The sequence below is a fragment of the Prionailurus bengalensis genome, chromosome E4 (genome assembly GCF_016509475.1).
Source record: "Prionailurus bengalensis isolate Pbe53 chromosome E4, Fcat_Pben_1.1_paternal_pri, whole genome shotgun sequence".
Classification (NCBI taxonomy): Eukaryota; Metazoa; Chordata; class Mammalia; order Carnivora; family Felidae; genus Prionailurus; species Prionailurus bengalensis.
In genome coordinates, this window is record NC_057360.1 from 64,794,009 (window position 1) to 64,812,169 (window position 18,161).

Consider the following 18,161-nt stretch of genomic DNA (forward strand, 5'->3'; position numbering starts at 1 on the left):
GCATGAATCTTAAGTGGATAGCTCGATAAAATTTCCCAAGGGGGAACATTCCCATACCAGTACGGGCTTGTACATGATTTGGGGCTCCCTTCTACCATACAGTACCTTCACCTGAATGAGGATGGTAATTGTCAGCACCCACTTCTTGTCCCTAAGCTCAAAGGGAACGTTTTCTATAATTTGTGGTTCAGTATGAAGTTTGCTCCATGTTTTTGTTTTGTTTTGTTTTGTTTGTTTTTGTTTAAAGTAACTTGCATCCTTCTTCTGGCCAAAGAGAAAGTGCAATGTTGCAAGCAGGCCCTTTGTGAGCATAACGGTCTTGTGCCTGTTACGCTAACATTTTTCCGGGCAAGCTCACGTTCCTTTGGGACGGTCAGCCATCTTGCCAGGTAATCTGCAATTTGATGGAAGGATAAGACCCTTGTTCTCCCGTGGGTGAGTTTGAGAGTGGGAACGGGATATATCCTAGAGTAGAGAGCTTCTAGAATTGTAAGGTGGTCTCATTCTCTGTTCATTCCACCCACCAGGTGACCCTGCCCTTTAGCTGCCCCGCCCTGCCCACCCGGCCTAAGTATTTCTTTTTTCCAGAAGTGAGACTAGGGGAAGAGGGTGTGGAAGGGAAAGCTTGGTGATTGGCCTGTCTCCACTTCCTGATACCAGCTCTTCTCAGGGGAGGCACCCGCTCTGTATGAGGCGGCTGCTTAAGGCTGCTGCTGGTACGGAGAGGGGCAATCATCCTCCCAGGGCAACATGGGGATGAGAATAAGGGGCCTACGTGGATGACTGCTTCCTGACACTCCCCCACTTGTGGGGCCTGGCTCCTTTTTTGCTGGAAACTTCTTCTTTTCTTTCACACTGGGGTGATCAGTCACCTCATCTTCTCAACCACTTCTCCCTTTTTTTTTGTCCTGGAATCCAGCGGTCTTCCTCACATTCTGGTGGCTTCTCCAGTTTGGTTCAAAGGAAGAAGCCGCAAGTCCACACCAGTTTGTCATACTCTACAGAACTGTCAATCTCTTGAGGAAGAAACTTAATAGTAGAGTGACAAGATCCATATGAAGGAAAGAGGAGCATTATTGAAGGACAAGACATGAATAAATTGAAAAGATATGTCATATTCCTGGATGGGGAGGCTTCATATGATAAAATCTCGATCATTCCAAGGATGTCAATCATTCCAAAAGTAATATATAAATTTAATCTAATTTGAATAAAATTTCCAGCTTATTTTAATCAAAAGAAATGAATCTGAAATTGACCTTGAAGTAGAAATGTGTGAAGAATAAATGGCAAGGAATTTTTGAAAAAGAAAAAAAAATAGCAAAGGGAACTTGTTTTTTTTTTAATAGAGAGCAGAGCTCATGATCTCTAATGCCACTAGACTCAAATCAATATGGCATTTGGGTAGGAATCGACAACAGACCAATGGAACACTAATAAGAACCCTGAGACCGATCCGGGAATATATGGAGAATAGCGATACGTTTCGGTGCAGAAGAGGCAGCTCAGCAGTAATTGACGTTGGAAGGCCGTCTATCCATTTGAACTAAAATAAAGTGAAGTTTTAATTTTGTGCAATATACAAAAACAAACACCCGAAGGGCTAAGTCTTTACATACGAAACCACAAAACACCAAAAAATGTTGAACATTTTAGGGAAACGTGTAAAATCTCAAGGTCCTGGAGACTTTTCTGAGCAATGCAGGAAATCTCTGGCTACAGAAAAGCCCTACGATGACCAAAGTCAGTGTAAACAACAACAGATACCAAGTGACAAACTAGGAGAATATTCTCTCTCCTCTCTTTTTCTGTGTGTGTGTGTGTGTGTGTGTGTGTGTGTCAAAGGGGTAATACCTTTAATGTACTAAAACGGCTTACAAATAGATAAAATAAATTAGGTGGGCAGTGGGTACATATGACAGGACAGTCACAGCACAGAAATTGGAGATGACCAGGAAAGATCTGAAAGGACACTGCACCATACCTGCAACCCATGAAATGCAATTTAAAGACAACAATAGGGGGCGCCTGGGTGGCTCAGTCGGTTGAGCATCCGACTTTGGCTCAGGTCACAATCTCATGGTCCGTGGGTTCGAGCCCCGCATCGGGCTCTGTGCTGACAGCTCGGAGCCTGGAGCCTGCTTCAGATTCTGTGTCTCTGCTCTCTCTCTGCCCCTCCCCTGCTCACGCTCTGTCTCTCTTTCTCTCAAAAATAAATAAACCTTAAAAGTAATAATAAAAAATAAAGACAATAGTATACTACTTTTTTAATGTTACTAGGTTGGCAAAAAAAAGTTGTTAATATCTAGTTATCACGAAGTTATGGGGAAATAGGCAGTTTAGGGCATTTGTGCCGGGAGTGTAAAAATTTATAGAAGCTTTTTGGAATTTAATTTGACAGTATCTATTATAATTTTGAAGTGTTCACATTCTCTGACCCAGTAATTCTTATAAAAACCTCTCCTGCATCAGTAAGATCAAAGTTCTTAAGGAGGTATGCGGGGGACCTGGGTGGCTCAGTCCGTTGAACATCTGACTCTTGACTTCAGCTCAGGTCTTGATCCCAGGGTCGTGGCATCGAGCCCCTTGTTGGGCTCTGCATGGAGCGTGGAGCCTGCTTGAGATTCTCTCTCTTTTTCCCTCTGCCCCTGTCACCCACTCGCATGCTCTCTCTTTTAAAAAAAGTTCGTAAGGAGGTCTATAAAAAGATACGCATTACAGAGCACTCACAGTAAACATTTGGGAAAACACATGCATTCATCAATAGGGATTGTTGACTATGATTGAATAGATTATGCTACATACTATAGAGTATCGTGCAGCTACTAAAAAACGAGGCTAACGTACCACTCAGTGTACCATATTTGTTCAGGGTAAAAAGCAGGTTGTAGACCAGCTTTGCAGTGTAATTCCATTTTGTGACACAAAACTGTGTTTATGTCTGTGGGCATAAGTAGGTAGGTAGGTAGGTAGATAGATAGACAGATTGACAGACAGATAAAAAGAAGATCTGTGTAAAGGCAAGACATGTTGGGAAAGACTTCATGTTACAATAAATGGGAAGAAGTGGGAATTCTCTTTATTATAAAATTTTTGTACTGATAGGATTGTGTTCATCTGTGTTCTATGTGGAAAAGAGAAACCATTCCAAATACTCTAAGTGGGGAAGGATTTAAAACAGGAAACCAAGTGTTCACAAAGTCAGTGGAAGAACTGAAAAGGTAGGCTCTCGGATAACCTCCGGGAACAGAATGATTCCTAGAACAATCGAGATGTGATGCATGGGGGTCTCCATTGAGGTCCCTGCTGGGATTCCAAGCTCAAGAACACAGTCAATGCCCCCTTACACCTGTGAGGGTGGCTACCATGAGAAAGATAAGTGCTGGCCAGGAGGTGGAGAAGAGGCACCCGGTGCTCTGTTGATGAGATTGTCAAATACTGTAGCTATTCTAGAAGCCAGTATGGAGGTCCCTCAACAAATTAAAACATAGAACTGCCGTGTGATCTAGCAGTCCCACTTCTGGGCATATATCCAAAGGAAATGAAATCACTATCTTGGAGAGCTATTTGCACCCCCATGTTTACTGCCTCATGTGGTAAGTATACTCACCAAGACATAGAAACAACCTAAGTGTCCATCGATGGATGAATGGATACAGAAAATGTGGTATGCGTACACAATGGGATATTACTCAGCCATAAAAAAAGAAGGAAGGAAATGTTGCCATTTGCAACAGCACGGATGGAGCTTGAGGGCATTAACTAAGTGAAATAAATTGGAGAAACATAGACCTTGATTGATCTCACTTCCTTGTGGAACTAAAAAGTCAAAACCCGTAGAAACAGGGAACAGGTTTGTGACTGTCAGAGGCAAGAAGTTGGGGCAAATGCGGGAAAGCGGGCAAAGGATATGAACTTTCAGTGACAAGGTACTTCAGCTATAGTCACGTCACGTACAGCATGGCGACTACAGTTAAGAATCCTGTATTATCAAATATCATATGACTTCACTCATGTGAGGACTTTAAGACACAGAACAGATGAACATAAGGGAAGGGAAGCAGAAAGAATACAAAAACAGGGAGGGGGACAAAACATAGGAGACTCTTAAATATGGAGAACAAACAGAGGGCTACTGGAGGGGGTGTGGGAGGGGGGGATGGGCTAAATGGGTAAGGGGCGCTAAGGAAGCTACTCCTAAAATCATTGTTGCACTAGATGCTATTTGGATGTAAATTAAAAAAATAAAAAATAAATTACAAAAAAAATACTCTATTACCTTTTTGAAAATTGGTAAGAGAGTAGATCTTAAAAGTCCTGATTCTAAGAACAAAAATTGTAACGATGTGAGTTGATAAATGTTAACTAAACTTTTGGTGGAATTGTTTCTCAGCATATACGTATATCAAATCGTTACGTCGTATACCTTAAACCACCAGAAAGTTGTATGTCAATTATATCAACACAATTGGAAAACAAACAAAAACCAACCAACCAACCAAAAAAAATCCCACCCAAACCATTACAATCCCATAGTTACCATCTCAGGGTCACGGAGTTAAAATCAGAAGACAATGGCAGCTTCTTTTTCACCAGTTACCTCCCAGAGTCCTGCAGAAAGGGGCACTGAAACACCCCCCCCCCCCATGAGATCTCTTACCTCCAGGACTTTGTTATCCAGCAAAAACTATCTTAAAAAGGGAACGAGCGGGGCCTCCGCCTCAGTTCCACCTTCCAATTTTCATGTAAATTCACTGAATGGGCAGAACCTGATGCACGTCTAGAATCAAAGCCACAAGGGAGCCTGGGGAAGGTAGCATGTAGCATCTCATCATTCCAACAGAGAACATGGATGGAGAGTGAATGGACTGATCCCCAGGCTCCAGCACGGGGATCACGTGCAAAGTTGACTTTGTTGGGTCTTCCAATGTTTTGATATGGGCATATGCGTATATCGCATCTTAACTAAAAAGAATAGACATCAATTCCCACATTTCTCACTAATTTTTTTTTTTTTCTGGAGTCTTGGAAGCTTGACTACCCTACGTTCTCCTACAAATGGACCTTGAGAGCTTGTTTGGAGGTTCTAGCAGGGGAGCGCAGTTACTCGTATACCCTTGACCAAAGAACGGTCCTCCTCTATCGGGGAAGGTCGTCCTCTTCGACCGAGCACGCAGCTTCGGGAGGGACACACATGGAGCGGTGAGGGAGGAAGGGGACACCCGCCTAGCCAGCCAGATCAGCCGAATCAACCCTGGGGATCAATGGGGTGAAAGATGTTGCAGCCAGATCGCCCTCACATCCTAAAAAATTTTTAAAAAAATGTTTATTACTTATTTTTTTGAGAGAGAGAGAGACAGAGTATGAGCAGGGGAGGGACAGGGAGAGAGGGAGACACAGAATCCGAAGCAGGCTCCAGGCTCTGAGCCATCAGCACAGAGCCTGAAGCGGGGCTCGAACCCGTGAACTGTGAGATCATGACCTGAGCCGAAGTCGGATGCTCAAGCGACTGAGCCACCCAGGCGCCCCTGGAATTTTCTATAATAAATACATCTTGCTTTTTAAAAATTAATAAACTTCAGTTTTTAGAGCAATTTGAGGGGCACAGCAAAACTGAGGGGAAGTGCCAAGCGTTTCCGTGTGTCCCCCGCCCCCTGCATGCACAGCACCTCCCCTTTCATGATCGCACCCCCGAGCGGTACATTTGTTATAAATGATGGATCTCCGTGGACACATCATTATCACCCCAAATCTACAGTTTATATAAGAGCTCACTTTTGCACATTCTGTGCCTTTGGATAAATGTATAACGACATATCCATCATTATAGTATCATACAGAGGAGTTTCACCGCCCGAAAAATCCTCTGTGCTTTGCCTGTTCATCCCTCTCTCCCTCTGACCCTCAGCCGCGGCCACCACTGATCTTTTCTCCTGCGTCTCCGTAGTTTGCCTTTTTCTGAATGTCATCTGTTGGAATCATGCGGTGTGCAGCCCTTTCAGATTGGCTTCTTTCCCTTAGTAGCGTCCATTTAAGTTTGATCCGGCTTTTTAAAAAAGTGGAATGAACGTGACACATTTTTAAAAGACACGGAAGAGAGGACGAATTCCTGGATCACGTAGCCTTTGAGTTAGTGCTGTATTCTGACCCGTTTCGTGAGCTTCTGCGAGGGACACCACGAAGGTGGCTCTTGGGAGCCCAATGGCAGCCTTGTTGTTTCCAGACTGATGCCCTGAGGGGCCGAAACGAGGTGGCGGGCAGGACATGCCTAAAGTGCTTTGTCTGCCTCTGGGAAAGCGGCGGGATTTAACTTACCCCGGATCCTGTGCAGCCCAGTGGGTCAGTAGAAACCATTCAAGGAGCGCAATGTGGGAATGCTTCACGTCCCTTCATCTCATTTCCTGTCCCCTCCTCTCTGAGAAAGAGAGATTCTAACTGATTGGTCACGTTTGAAGACTCTGATGGTTTCTGGCTCGGCGAATTGGAAAAATGCAACCTCTTCTACCCTTTCTCATGATCTCTGAGTGTGGAAGGGCCAGAACCTCGTCCTCCCTCTGCCTCTCCCGGCCGAGGTCAGTCTGTCTGCCCTCTGACTTGGTTTCATGTTTTGCTCTCACGGTCTCGGGGCTCTCAGATATCTGGACAAGGGGCCCTGCATTTTCATGTTGCTCTGGCTCCTTCGAATTATGTGGCTGCTCTTGCCTGAACGCATCGCCTCGCCCCTCCCTGGGTTGTGGTCGCTCCTTTTGGAGGTCCCTGATCCCAAGTCACTTAGTGTGTCCTTCAATGCCTGTTAGGAACCTGTGTCCCTTCATTGTTCTTTTCTTTCCTCTTCCTCCTTACATTGTAAGCACACTCCGACCCAAACGGAGCCATTTGCTGGTCCCAAATGTATCACGTGGCCCCCTGACCCTGCCTTCGCTTGGAGTATGTCTTATACTTGAATGCCTGTCCCTGCCTCACACATCCGGAAAACCACACATCTCAAAAACCCGCTCAAATGTAAGCACTGTAGGGTTACTTGCCAGGTCATCAGTGCTTTGAGGGCAGAGCTCGCTGGCTGATGAGATGAGCCGGTAAGTGAGGGTATCTCTCTCGAAATGCAAAGCCCAGTGCCCTAGATCATGTGCTCCCCAAATGTTTGCTGAACTGCATAGATACAAAGAATACTAGGCAGAACTCTTGTTGCAAGGGAGGGAACCTAGCTCAAATCATCGTAAGCCAGATCAGGAATCTACCTGTCATGGAAGTGAATTGTCAAAAGAAAGAGGCATGGCCGGGCCTTGGGGGTCGCTGGCCCCTGGCTGGACTGTTGCTAGGGCTTTCTCTCACCCATGCCGCCCTCTGTCTCTTTCTGCACGCTCTATCCCCTCGCACCTGGCTCTTCCCTAGGGCTGGAAACATGCCGCTAGCAGCTTCCAGTCGCACACCTCAGGCCTTTGTTCTGGAAAGTTCAAGTGACCCAGGAAATGGCCCAGACCAGTTCAGGCTGGGCCAGGAGCAACCATCACTGGACCAACCACTGATCCCAGGTTCTCAGCTTCCTCGGGCTGTGCGTGTGGGAGGGAGTGGTACAGAGGAGCAGAACCCCACAGATTCTGGAATGGCTAGCTTCTTGGACAGATTCACCACCCCACCCCCCACCCCCACCGCCCCAGCTTTATTGTGATGGAGTTTATTGTGATGCAACTTTAAGTTGTACACGGTGTTGATCTGATACGCTTACATATTGCCAACACGATTACCACCGCCGCAGTGTTGGGACCGCTCTTCCCCTTTGGCTCTGTTATTTTTCCCTTTCACCCCCACAGTTTCCAGTTTGCTTCAAATTCCAGCCAGCGTTTCGCTCGGTCAAATATGTACCCATAGCTGTGTTTAGTTTCCCTGCTTCCGATCAGACAAAACTGCATCGCTCAGTTTTCCTATTTCACTGTCACTATTCATTTCCCTCTTTAAATTAGGAACATTTAAAAATTGGATTTTGACGTGAGAACGTGGATCGGTTGTTTAGTAAAGACAGGGTGCGAGGTGAGCTGGAAATCCCCGCAAACAAGGAAGATCATTTGGAGGGTTCAGGCAAGCGGCTGTCAGCGAGGGTGTGGCGCCCATGACATTGTCGCTCAGGAACTGAACAGAGAAGACGACAAAACCACCCCTTGTCACGATGAATGAATCGGCAGCAAATAGCAGCGGTCAAATTATCAAAGGCCGAGGATATGTTCGGAAAACTCTCCAAATATAAGTTTTCTTATGTTTAAATGTGACTCAACATAAAACGTTCACTTCTGCATCACAGAAGCAGCTGCATTCTCAACTTTCAGGGGCTCCCTTCTAAATCTTAGAAAGAATATTCATCTCCCCAAATGTAATGATTTCCGACAAAAACCTGAAATAGTTTTTATAGTTTTGCTTTCAAAATCATTTAACTAAAAGGAACTTATGTAATTTAGGTTTGGCTATATTTTTTGCACAATTGTCCTTGGGAAATTTTTGGAAGGGAGGAATTAATTAAATTAATTAAATTAAGAAAATTTAGGGGCGCCTGGGTGGCTCAGTCAGTAAGCGCCTGACTTCAGCTCAGGTCATGATCTTGTAGTTCATGAGTTTGAGCCCCACGTCGGGCTCTGTGCTGACAGCTCAGAGCCTGGAACCTGCTTCGGATTCTGTGTCTCCCTCCCTCTCTGCTCCTCCCCTGCTCATGCTCTGTCTCTCTCAAAAATACATAAACATTAAAAAATTAAAAAAAATAAAATTTAGCTAAGTTTTCAGTTAAAAAAATCTATTTATTTGAGGGGGGAGGGGCAGAGAGAGAGAGGGAGAGAGAGGATCCTAAGCAGGTTCTGTGCTGTCAGCACAGAGCCTGACCTGGGGCTTGAACTCATGAACACCGAGATCATGACCTGAGCCAAAACCAAGAGTTGGATGCTTAACTGACTGAGCCACCCAGGTGCCCAGTTTTCAGTTTTTAGAAGTTATTTTCTAAGGGAAATATATTATGAGCAGGGAAAAGGTTTTAAACATTGCTTCTCAACCCCACCCCTATCCCCCTGCCCTATATAGTCATACTGAATTCATTGAAGGTGTTGGTCAGAGTTTACAAAATCAAGACTGATTTCTTATTTAGCTCCAGAGAAAATAAAGATGCTTCAGAAAGGATACAGATCTGGATGAGGTCAGTGGATTAAATTCTTATCTGAATCATTGAGAAAGGGCCCACAAGTTTGACTTCCTTGGCAATTTGTAAGAGCCCAAATACTCTCGATAAATAACGGAAGGCAGAACTATTAAAGTTTATAGGGCATAAAACAAGCATACTGAAATTTGAGAATTAGAGACAGTTGATTATGGAGACTGAGCCATTTGAAATTCTTTATTCGTCTGGATGTGACAGAAATGATAACTCTTGTGGTAAAAGGAAGAAACATCATCCCCCTCCCTCTTTGTTGAAACCAAATTTCTTTGGCAAGTCTTTTCCCCAAACAGTAAAATAAACTGGCTCGGTGAATCAGCCAGTGTTTTATCTCACAAACGGCGAATGACAAAAGCTACTGAATTTCTCAGGAAGAAAATACGCTGATTAAAAGGTCCACCAAGTACAAGTTGCAAACATCGGCAGTGCGGTATCCTGGCATCTCACCTCGGCGATCACTCGGATGTACCGATAAAGCGTCAAAGCAAACCAGCCGCCTCTCTGCCCACCAAACGCAAACCGCCACCACCGGAAGCCGATGCCATTTGTACCCAAAGGAGTGAGCCTGGACTCTTGAGATACGGATCAAGACAGACCAGAGCAATCCCAGGTTTGCTGAATCTGGTTCATCAGGTGTCAGTTCAGCTCAATTCAGCTCCGGTCTTAAGAGTGACACGTTGAATAAGGGGCGCCTGGGTGACTCACTCCGTTAAGTGCTTAAGCGTCTGACTTTGGCTCGCGTCAGGATCTCGCGGTTCATGAGTTCGAGCCCCACGTCAGACTCTGCGCTGACAGCTCAGAGCCTGGAGCCTGCTTCTGATTCTGTCTCCCTCTCTCTCTGCCCCTCCCCTGCTCTCTCTCTGTCTCTCTCTCCAAAATAAATAAACTTAAAAAAATGGGGCACGTTTAGTATATCGGCCTCTTCACCTGCAGGGCAGTGGGACGGGTGGGGCATGGCTGGGTTATTTAATGAGATTTTGAGTAATTTCACACCTAAATGGAATACGAAAGAAAAATCAATATGGTGGAAATCGGAATGCCAAACAAACACTCAATTCTGGATGAAACACAAAAGTGGTAAGACACTGCATGTTTGCGACAGGTTTGCTTCACAGGGCAACCTGCGGTCTCCTGCAGGATATGTGTTCACTCTTACCTATTTTAAGGTGTGTGTGTGTGTGTGTGTGTCTGTGTGTGTCTGTGTGTGTACAAGCCACGAGCTCTGGGTTGGTGTTCTGAAGTCAGGGTTTGAGGCAAGTTGACAGTCAAGGGGTGAAGCCTATAACGGGAAGCGAGGTTTTTGGTGGAGAGCGGAGATCGAGGGACGAGAGAGGCAGAGGCTGACAGTGTCCCCATCACCCTTGCTGTGGGCTGATCTCTGGTCCTCAGGTTGGGCCCATAGGCAAGTTCCACACAAAAGTAGAATCTTGACTCTCCCATCAAAGATCTGGATATTTCAGTGTCATTCATCATGAGAAGAGCCCCATCTTAAGTCGTAGGAGGTGAAGGTGGAAAGAGACGAATCTCGTTCCCATGTTAGGGCCCTGCTTGCCGTGTAGACGCGGAGGAGAGAAATGTGTTCGTCCTCAGCTCCTGCCTCAGGGCATCCCCCTGAACTGGCAGAGAAGGGGGCTGAGGGCGTCTGAGGAGGATAAACCACACCCTGTGGCTCCCAGAAGAGGCATATCCAGGAACCAGATGGAGGGGCCACTGTGGGTTGTTTTTGGTTATTTTTGAGAATTTAGTAATGTGTTCCTGAACATAACAACAGTATGGGCTTAGTTGAGTTGTGGAGAACTGAGGGAAGGATTTACGTCCATTCTGGGGTTGGGTCACAAGGGGAAGAGAGGATCCTCCAAGGTCATGATGCACTGACGGCAGAGAACCTCTGAGGAATGCAAACTTCAGGGAGCCAGAGCGCGAGCTACCAAATCCAGCCATCCTTCTCATAAATGGATTCTTTCACAGTTTCTTACCCTAAGGGCTTCGAAGAGATGAGCAGCACGGGAGACCGGCAGAGCACCCTGAGGTATCATAGCAGAAGCCTTAGGGAGAAGCGACCAAGGATGGAAGACTGGCTTTTGGAAGTGTCGGCGATTATTTATTTCTTCATTAACCCCTTCTTCCCCTTTGCTCGGGCAAAAACGAGTCACTCAATGTCTCCTGAGATAGAGGGCTGATTAGAGTGCCTGGCACATAGTGAAATAAGATATTTATGGAGAGGATGCGTGAATGAATGAAGGAATGAATGAATGAACGAGTGAATGCCTCAGCCCTTACAGCTCACAGGTGAGGAAAACACACTCGAGCAACTATATTCCAATGAGATACATAAATAGTAACAGATTAGTGAGTAATGAACTCACAGCGATTTATTCTTTCCTTTGAAACAAGGCGGGGGGGGGGGGAAGAGTGTGGATGGAGTGAGGTCAGGGAGGTACTCAAGGGTGGTTAGATTCTGGGTGGAAACTGAGGGCGAACACTCAGCCATACAGGGAGGGCAAGGAATGCAGACTGGATACTTCATGTATCTGGGGAGACATCCAATGCCCCCTACTTCATGGGGAGAGATGGCAAAACTCTGCTGCCTTGAAGACTGAACAGAGAGCATGCACCCCGGCACCTGGTGAGGGCGGCTTCAGAAGCCCTCGGGGTGAGCATCCCCGGGGTGAAGATGTGGCTTCTCACAGAGGGCAACGAAAGAGAGAGGGATCTTGTGAGCTTCAGAAAAGTGCAGGAAAGTGAAAGTCCGGGAAGGGACTAAACTCACATGAACACCACTAGGGACCCTCAGAAGTGAGTGAGTCTAACTCTGGCGTTAGGGGACGGGCCATGAAAGCTTTCAGCTGATGTGATTCCTAGGTGGGTGAGGCTCAGGAAAAGCCAGATGTTACGGAAAAGTCCATAGAGACTGATACTCCAAGGCTTTGCTTTGAGCAGGTACATGAACACATACCGAGACTTGATAATCATGTCATCGAATCCCAAAACACTTTGGGATTTGGGAATATCAGGGGACACAGAAAAGAGCATCTAGACATGATGAGAACAGACACTGTTTATCTTACAGGGGTTAAGGATTCTCCCTTTCTTCAGTGGGGTGTAGCAGAAGAGGGAAATCGTTGCACCTGGTCTAACCTGAGAGGCCAAGTAATGACGATCGCGTAGGAACCAGAAACATATTGTTATTATTACCGAATGTGGATCCTCAATGGATCCCTTTGGTGTCTTTCTAGAGGTTTTTTGATAAAGATCTTTCATGTGTCCTTGTATGGAGAGAGATTGACCGAAAGGAGCCAGGGTTTTAGTTTAAAATAATGGTGTCCAGAGAGAGTAAAACCAGGTAATAAGCACCATTTATAGGACCCTGTCACTGTGAGCCTGTTTCTCCCTGGGCATGCCACTGCTGGTTTGAATGACTGCTTATTACTTCATCCGTCACATGGATGCACTGTAATTCACTAAGCCATCCGTTTATGCAGTGAATATAAATCTTATTCAATAAACTCAGGTGGGCAGGAAATGTCACATCTCTATTTGCTTTAAATCAAGTCACATGAGCCTCTGGCTTCTGTCCCATACGGAACGTTGCTGAGCATTCTAACTCAGTTACTATTGGGGGTTCCTATTCTGATGACCCCAGGTCATGGAAGGGTCCAGGAGTGTGACACGAACACTCAAATGTCAGGGAAGCCTGCCGGGTACTGCTGAGATGCCCACCGTTCAAGCCCTCCCGGGGCCCTTAAAATCTGCAACTCTGATGGGGCGCCTGGGTGGCGCAGTCGGTTAAGCGTCCGACTTCAGCCAGGTCACGATCTCACGGTCCGTGAGTTCGAGCCCCGCGTCAGGCTCTGGGCTGATGGCTCGGAACCTGGAGCCTGTTTCCGATTCTGTGTCTCCCTCTCTCTCTCTGCCCCTCCCTGTTCATGCTCTGTCTCTCTCTGTCCAAAAAATAAATAAACGTTGAAAAAAAAAATTAAAAAAAAAAAAAAAATCTGCAACTCTGATGCGTCTGCCGGGTAGACCCCAGGTGTCTTGGTCGAGGCTGGGAGTTCTAAGAATCTCGAGGTACATTTTGCAGCCATCCTGTGAGAGACTCTGCTCCCTCCCCACAGGGCTGGTACCCTCATGCCCACCGGACCTGCTTCTCTTCCTCTCCCAGCTGGGGGTGTTCATTTCTCCCCCATTGCCTCCCTGTGTCTGTCTCCCTCACCTTCCTGCACGATCTCAGCAGGAGCTCAGGGTTTGAAGAACACGTATTCGATAGGAGATTATCTCCAGCAGCCTGGCTCGCTTGCTGTTACCAACCTTCCCTCGACACAAGGCAGCTCGATGCTGCTTGCTTGGAATAAGATAATTGCAACATACCGGGCAATGGGGAGCGCAAATTACAGCCTTAGAGGGGGGTATCGCTGCCTTGTTTATTCAGCAAACAGCAATCCACCCCCAGCCCTGTGGCCGACTCTGGACCAGGACCTGAGAAGACGACAGTGACACTGCGGTAGTGGGTGGCATGCGCGAGTCAACGGCCAACGGCAACACAGCGGATGCATTTGGGAGGGTCCGGGAGGTGAAGAAATTACGCTTAGAGAGCGCTTCACATAAGGGAGAATGGAAAAACGGACCAGAGGTAGCTGGTCAAAGGGGGATGTGAGTCAGAATGAACGTGTGCAAACATCTGGGGTAAGAGAGACATCGGCCCGTTTTGAGAACTGGAAGAGGCTGGGCTGCTGAGGCTCAAGGTCGCGGTGGCAGGAAATACGAAGCTAGAGGATTGCACGGGTCGGTGAGGGGCTTGAAGCGCAGGCCAAGGTCCTTAGAGGGGCGGGCCTTGGCTCACTCGATGCCCATTCCAATCTCATGTTCTTGCCTTACTTTTCTATAGTGACTGGAGGTGAAAATACTCAACTTCGAACCCCCCTCGGAGTTCGGAGGGCCGCGTGGCCCAGTTTTGGTCGATTGATACCCAGTTCAACTCTGTGCCGCTGCGTCACTTCCTGACTCTTCCTGCCTGCAAGGGCAGGTCCGAGGTCATCGTGGGGACGGTGGCGCAGGAAGACTTCCCTGATGGCATTGTGGAGCCACGACCCAGTGCTGAACTCCCTCCTCCAGGCTTGTGGAGCCAGATGGATAAGCCTGTGCTTGGTTGAACCGCCACGGCTGAGTTCCATGCAGATGACCTCTACCCGAAGGCAGGGGCCGAGAGCATATTAAGTGTGGGAGCTGACGCTTCTATGTTACAGTGGTTGCCCAGCAACTTTGTGACCCCTGGTTTGGAGGGGGGCTAAGGCCAGCTGTGGGGCGCCAATGAGAGGGTCTCTGGACATCCACTGAGAAGTGCGGTAGGGTGGTTCCCTGCAGGTAACTTCCTACCTGTTAGGAAGACAAAGCAAATGAGAGCTTTCTGGCTTGAGTCCTCAGGCAGAATGAGTAGCCTAATTGTTTACTTCTCTAAATAAAGTTGCGGTGTAAAAAAAAAAAAAGTGTTTGTTTTTATATTTGGATAATTTTCTCAAAATGGTGGATGCGATGAATTTTCCCCAGGTTTTCAATCATGACTGTAGAGATTTGGAGCTCCAATAATGCCCGAGATCCCTCATAAATAAATCTTGTCAATTTCTCAGCTCGGGAATGACCCTGCCACCTTGGCCCCCGAGACACAGCCTGAAGAGGCAAGTTGGAAGGTGACTCACACACTAGCTGATGTCCGGAGTCAAGCTGCCTGAGACGTTTGGGTCCTGGGCCTCAGCCACCAGCATCCTTCCGTAGAGAACACCAGCGGGAAGAGTGAGGGGGGCAGAGCCGCCCTTGTGTCCTGGTCCTGATCGTGCAAAGCCGGGTGCGGGCTGGGGAGAGGGTGAGTGGAGCTGCGGGCACCCACAGCCGCGGGGGGCAGCGGCGAAGCAAATCTCTAGTTTCCAACATTGTCCACTATACATATAATAGGTAATTAAATTTCTTATTTCTGCCTTCTTTTTTCCTTCCATGCCCCTGAACACAAAAGGCTTTTGTGTTCTCCAAAGGAGAGAGGAAGACTTCCTATGTAACCGAGTAAGCATAACTAAACTACACCCAGCGGCCATCTGAGGGTGCAGCCCCTTTTGGTGTTCCTGAGCCCAAGTGCTCACTCTTCCAAGGGGGCGAGGCTGGTGTAGACGGTCACATTGAGTGAGATGGCAGTCCTTCCCTTTTCCAGGGCTCTGGGCTATCCTTGCTTTGCTGCACGTGTGTGGGAGTTGAGAGTCCCTGCAGGGATTGCGAAGCTCTGGGTGGAGGGGACACCCGTGGTCAGGAATCTGGAGAAGGGACACTCTGTGGGGACAGAGGCAAGCATGGGTCCGGGGCAGATTCCTTTGGACAAGAACCAGTCCTTGTATTTACAGTAGCCAAACTATGCAAGGAGCCCAAGTGTCCCTGGACTGATGAATGGACAAGGGAGATGTGGTGTATATGTACACAATAGAATATTACTCAGTCATAAAAAAGAATGAAATCTGGCCATTTGCACAGCATGCCTGGAGCTGGAGAGCATAATGCTAAGTGAAGTAAGTCACTCTGAGATAGACAGATACCGTATGATTTCACTCACGTGCAGAATTTGAGAAACAAAATAAATGAGCAAAGGAAAAAAAAAGAAAGAACAAACCAAGAAACAGACTCTTAACTACTGGGAGCAAACTGATGGTTACCAGAGGGCGTGGGGTGAGGGGTGGGTGAAATAGGGGTGGGGGTGCAGGGTCGCACTTGTGATGAGCGGCAGGTGAGGTATGGAAGTGTTCAGTCACTATGCTGCACACCTGAAACTAAGGTTACACTGTATGTTAATTACACTGGAAATAAAATAAAATACAATAAAATACAATAAAGTAAAATAAAATAAAGTAAAATAAAATAAAGTAAAATAAAGTAAAATAAAATATAGTAAAATAAAATAAAAATGAAATGAAATAAAATAAAGTAAAATAAATTAAAATAAAATAAAATAAAGTAAAATGAAATAAAATAAAGTAAAATAAAGTGAAATAAAATAAAATAAAGTAAAATAGAGTAAAATAAAATGAAATAAAATAAAATAAAGTAAAATAGAGTAAAATAAAATGAAATAAAGTAAAATAAAGTAAAATAAAATAAAATGAAATGAAATAAAGTAAAATAAAATACAGCAAAATAAAATAAAGTAAAATAAAATAAAATAAAGTAAAATAAAATGAAATAAAATAAAGTAAAATAAAATAAAATGAAACAAAAAAGTAAAATAAAATAAAAGAAAGTAAAATAAAGTAAAATAAAATGAAATGAAATAAAATAAAGTAAAATAAATTAAAATAAAATAAAATAAAGTAAAATGAAATAAAATAAAGTAAAATAAAGTGAAATAAAATAAAATGAAATAAAATAAAGTGAAATAAAATAAAATGAAATAAAATAAAGTAAAATAAAATAACATAAAGTAAAATAAAATAAAATAAAATAAAATAAAATAAAATAAAATAAAATAGAATAAAGTAAAATACTCTTCCTGCCCTCTCCTAAGGGAGTCAGCCTGAGGACACTTTTCTTTGTGATGTCTCCCTTTGGCTGGAGCATAAGCCCCCATAAAGTCTTGCTTGAAACTCAAAAAAAACAAAAAGAGACCAGTCCTTGGCGGAGACATGGGAGGTGTGAACATGTGGGACTTTGTGCCATCAGCAGCTGGGGCTGGCAGTGTCTCTACTGGAGGGACCTAATGTCCTGGGCCGGAGGGCACCAGAGAATAGGGTGCTTGGTAGCGTGCTCACCGAGCCCCAGCTGCAGCCGTGGGCTATGACCCTCTCGGACAGCAGTGGTCCTGAGGGTGCCTCCTGGAGGGGACCCCAGCTCCGCGTCTCCAACTCTGAAGCCTTTCTGCCTTTGTTCGCTGCACTGTGGACGCTGGCTTTCCCTTGTCTGATCTTCATTAACATCGAACAACGCACCTCGTTACCTCTTTCCCCGTTAAATCTATTTGCTCTTAGAATTAAAAAAAGAGAGCAGAACAATGATAGACAAATACAGATGTGGTGAGCAAAGAGGCCTGAAAACAAAAGCAATCATATTATCCGTATGTTTCTTCTCCGGTGAAAGGTAATTCGTATGTGATGTGCTTTTGGGGGCAGGATTCAAAACTGAGGGATTCATTTTTTATGTTGAATATGATTTTACACATTTTTCAACATCCTTATTTATTTTGGTTTTCTACTGGTGCTGTAACAAATCATCACAAATTTAGTGGCTTAAAACCTCACCAACACAAACGTATCACCGTATAGTTTTGCAGATCAGAAGTCCCAAACAGATGGGTCCACGGGCTTTCCCAGCAGCTGCAGTCTGCCCGAATTCCTGTGCTCGGGGTGTCTTCTCCGCTCCCCCCGCCCCAGCCCCCTTAAGGGGCAATGGAGAGCATTTTCTCTTCTCTCTGACCTCCCGCCTCCCTCTTGTAAGGACCTTTGTCATATTGAGCCCACCTGCAAGCCAGGATAATCCCTCCATCTCGAGTCTCCCCCTTAATTTAATTACATCTGCAAAGAGTTGCCTGGATGGGTCACTTGATTGAGTGTCCGACTCTTGATTTTGGCTCGGGTCATGATCCCAGCGTCATGGGATCGGGACCGCATTGGGCTCCATGCCGAGCGTGGAGGCTGCTTGGGATTCTCTCTCTCTCGTGCACACTCTAAGATAAAAAAAAGTCATTACACCTGCAAAGTCCCTTTTGCCATATAAGGCGACATATTCATAGGTTTCAGCATTTAGGACATAGACAGCCCTGCAGCCCATCACATTCATTTTATAGAAGATGTGACGGAGACCTTAAAGGAGAGTTTTTAAAAAGTCTGGGCTGCTGCTAGCTATATGGTGCTTTTGTGAGAATGGGTGGGGTAAATCAAGGGGGCGCACACGGGCCAGTGAGCTGCGCAGGGAGATCAAGTCCTGACTCACACCCCCTGTCGCGCAC

The 18,161-nt window shown here is 45.8% G+C and overlaps 1 long non-coding RNA gene across 1 annotated transcript; it reads right to left on the reverse strand.

Moving 5' to 3' along the window:
* Nucleotides 1-5,022: 5,022 nt before the first annotated feature.
* On the reverse strand, nt 5,023-11,213 carry LOC122476277. Its single transcript, XR_006295438.1, has 3 exons — nt 11,203-11,213; nt 9,160-9,163; nt 5,023-5,134 (listed from the first exon to the last, which is right to left on the reverse strand). It is a non-coding gene; the product is annotated as an uncharacterized LOC122476277 (long non-coding RNA).
* Between the last annotated feature and the right edge of the window lie 6,948 nt (nt 11,214-18,161).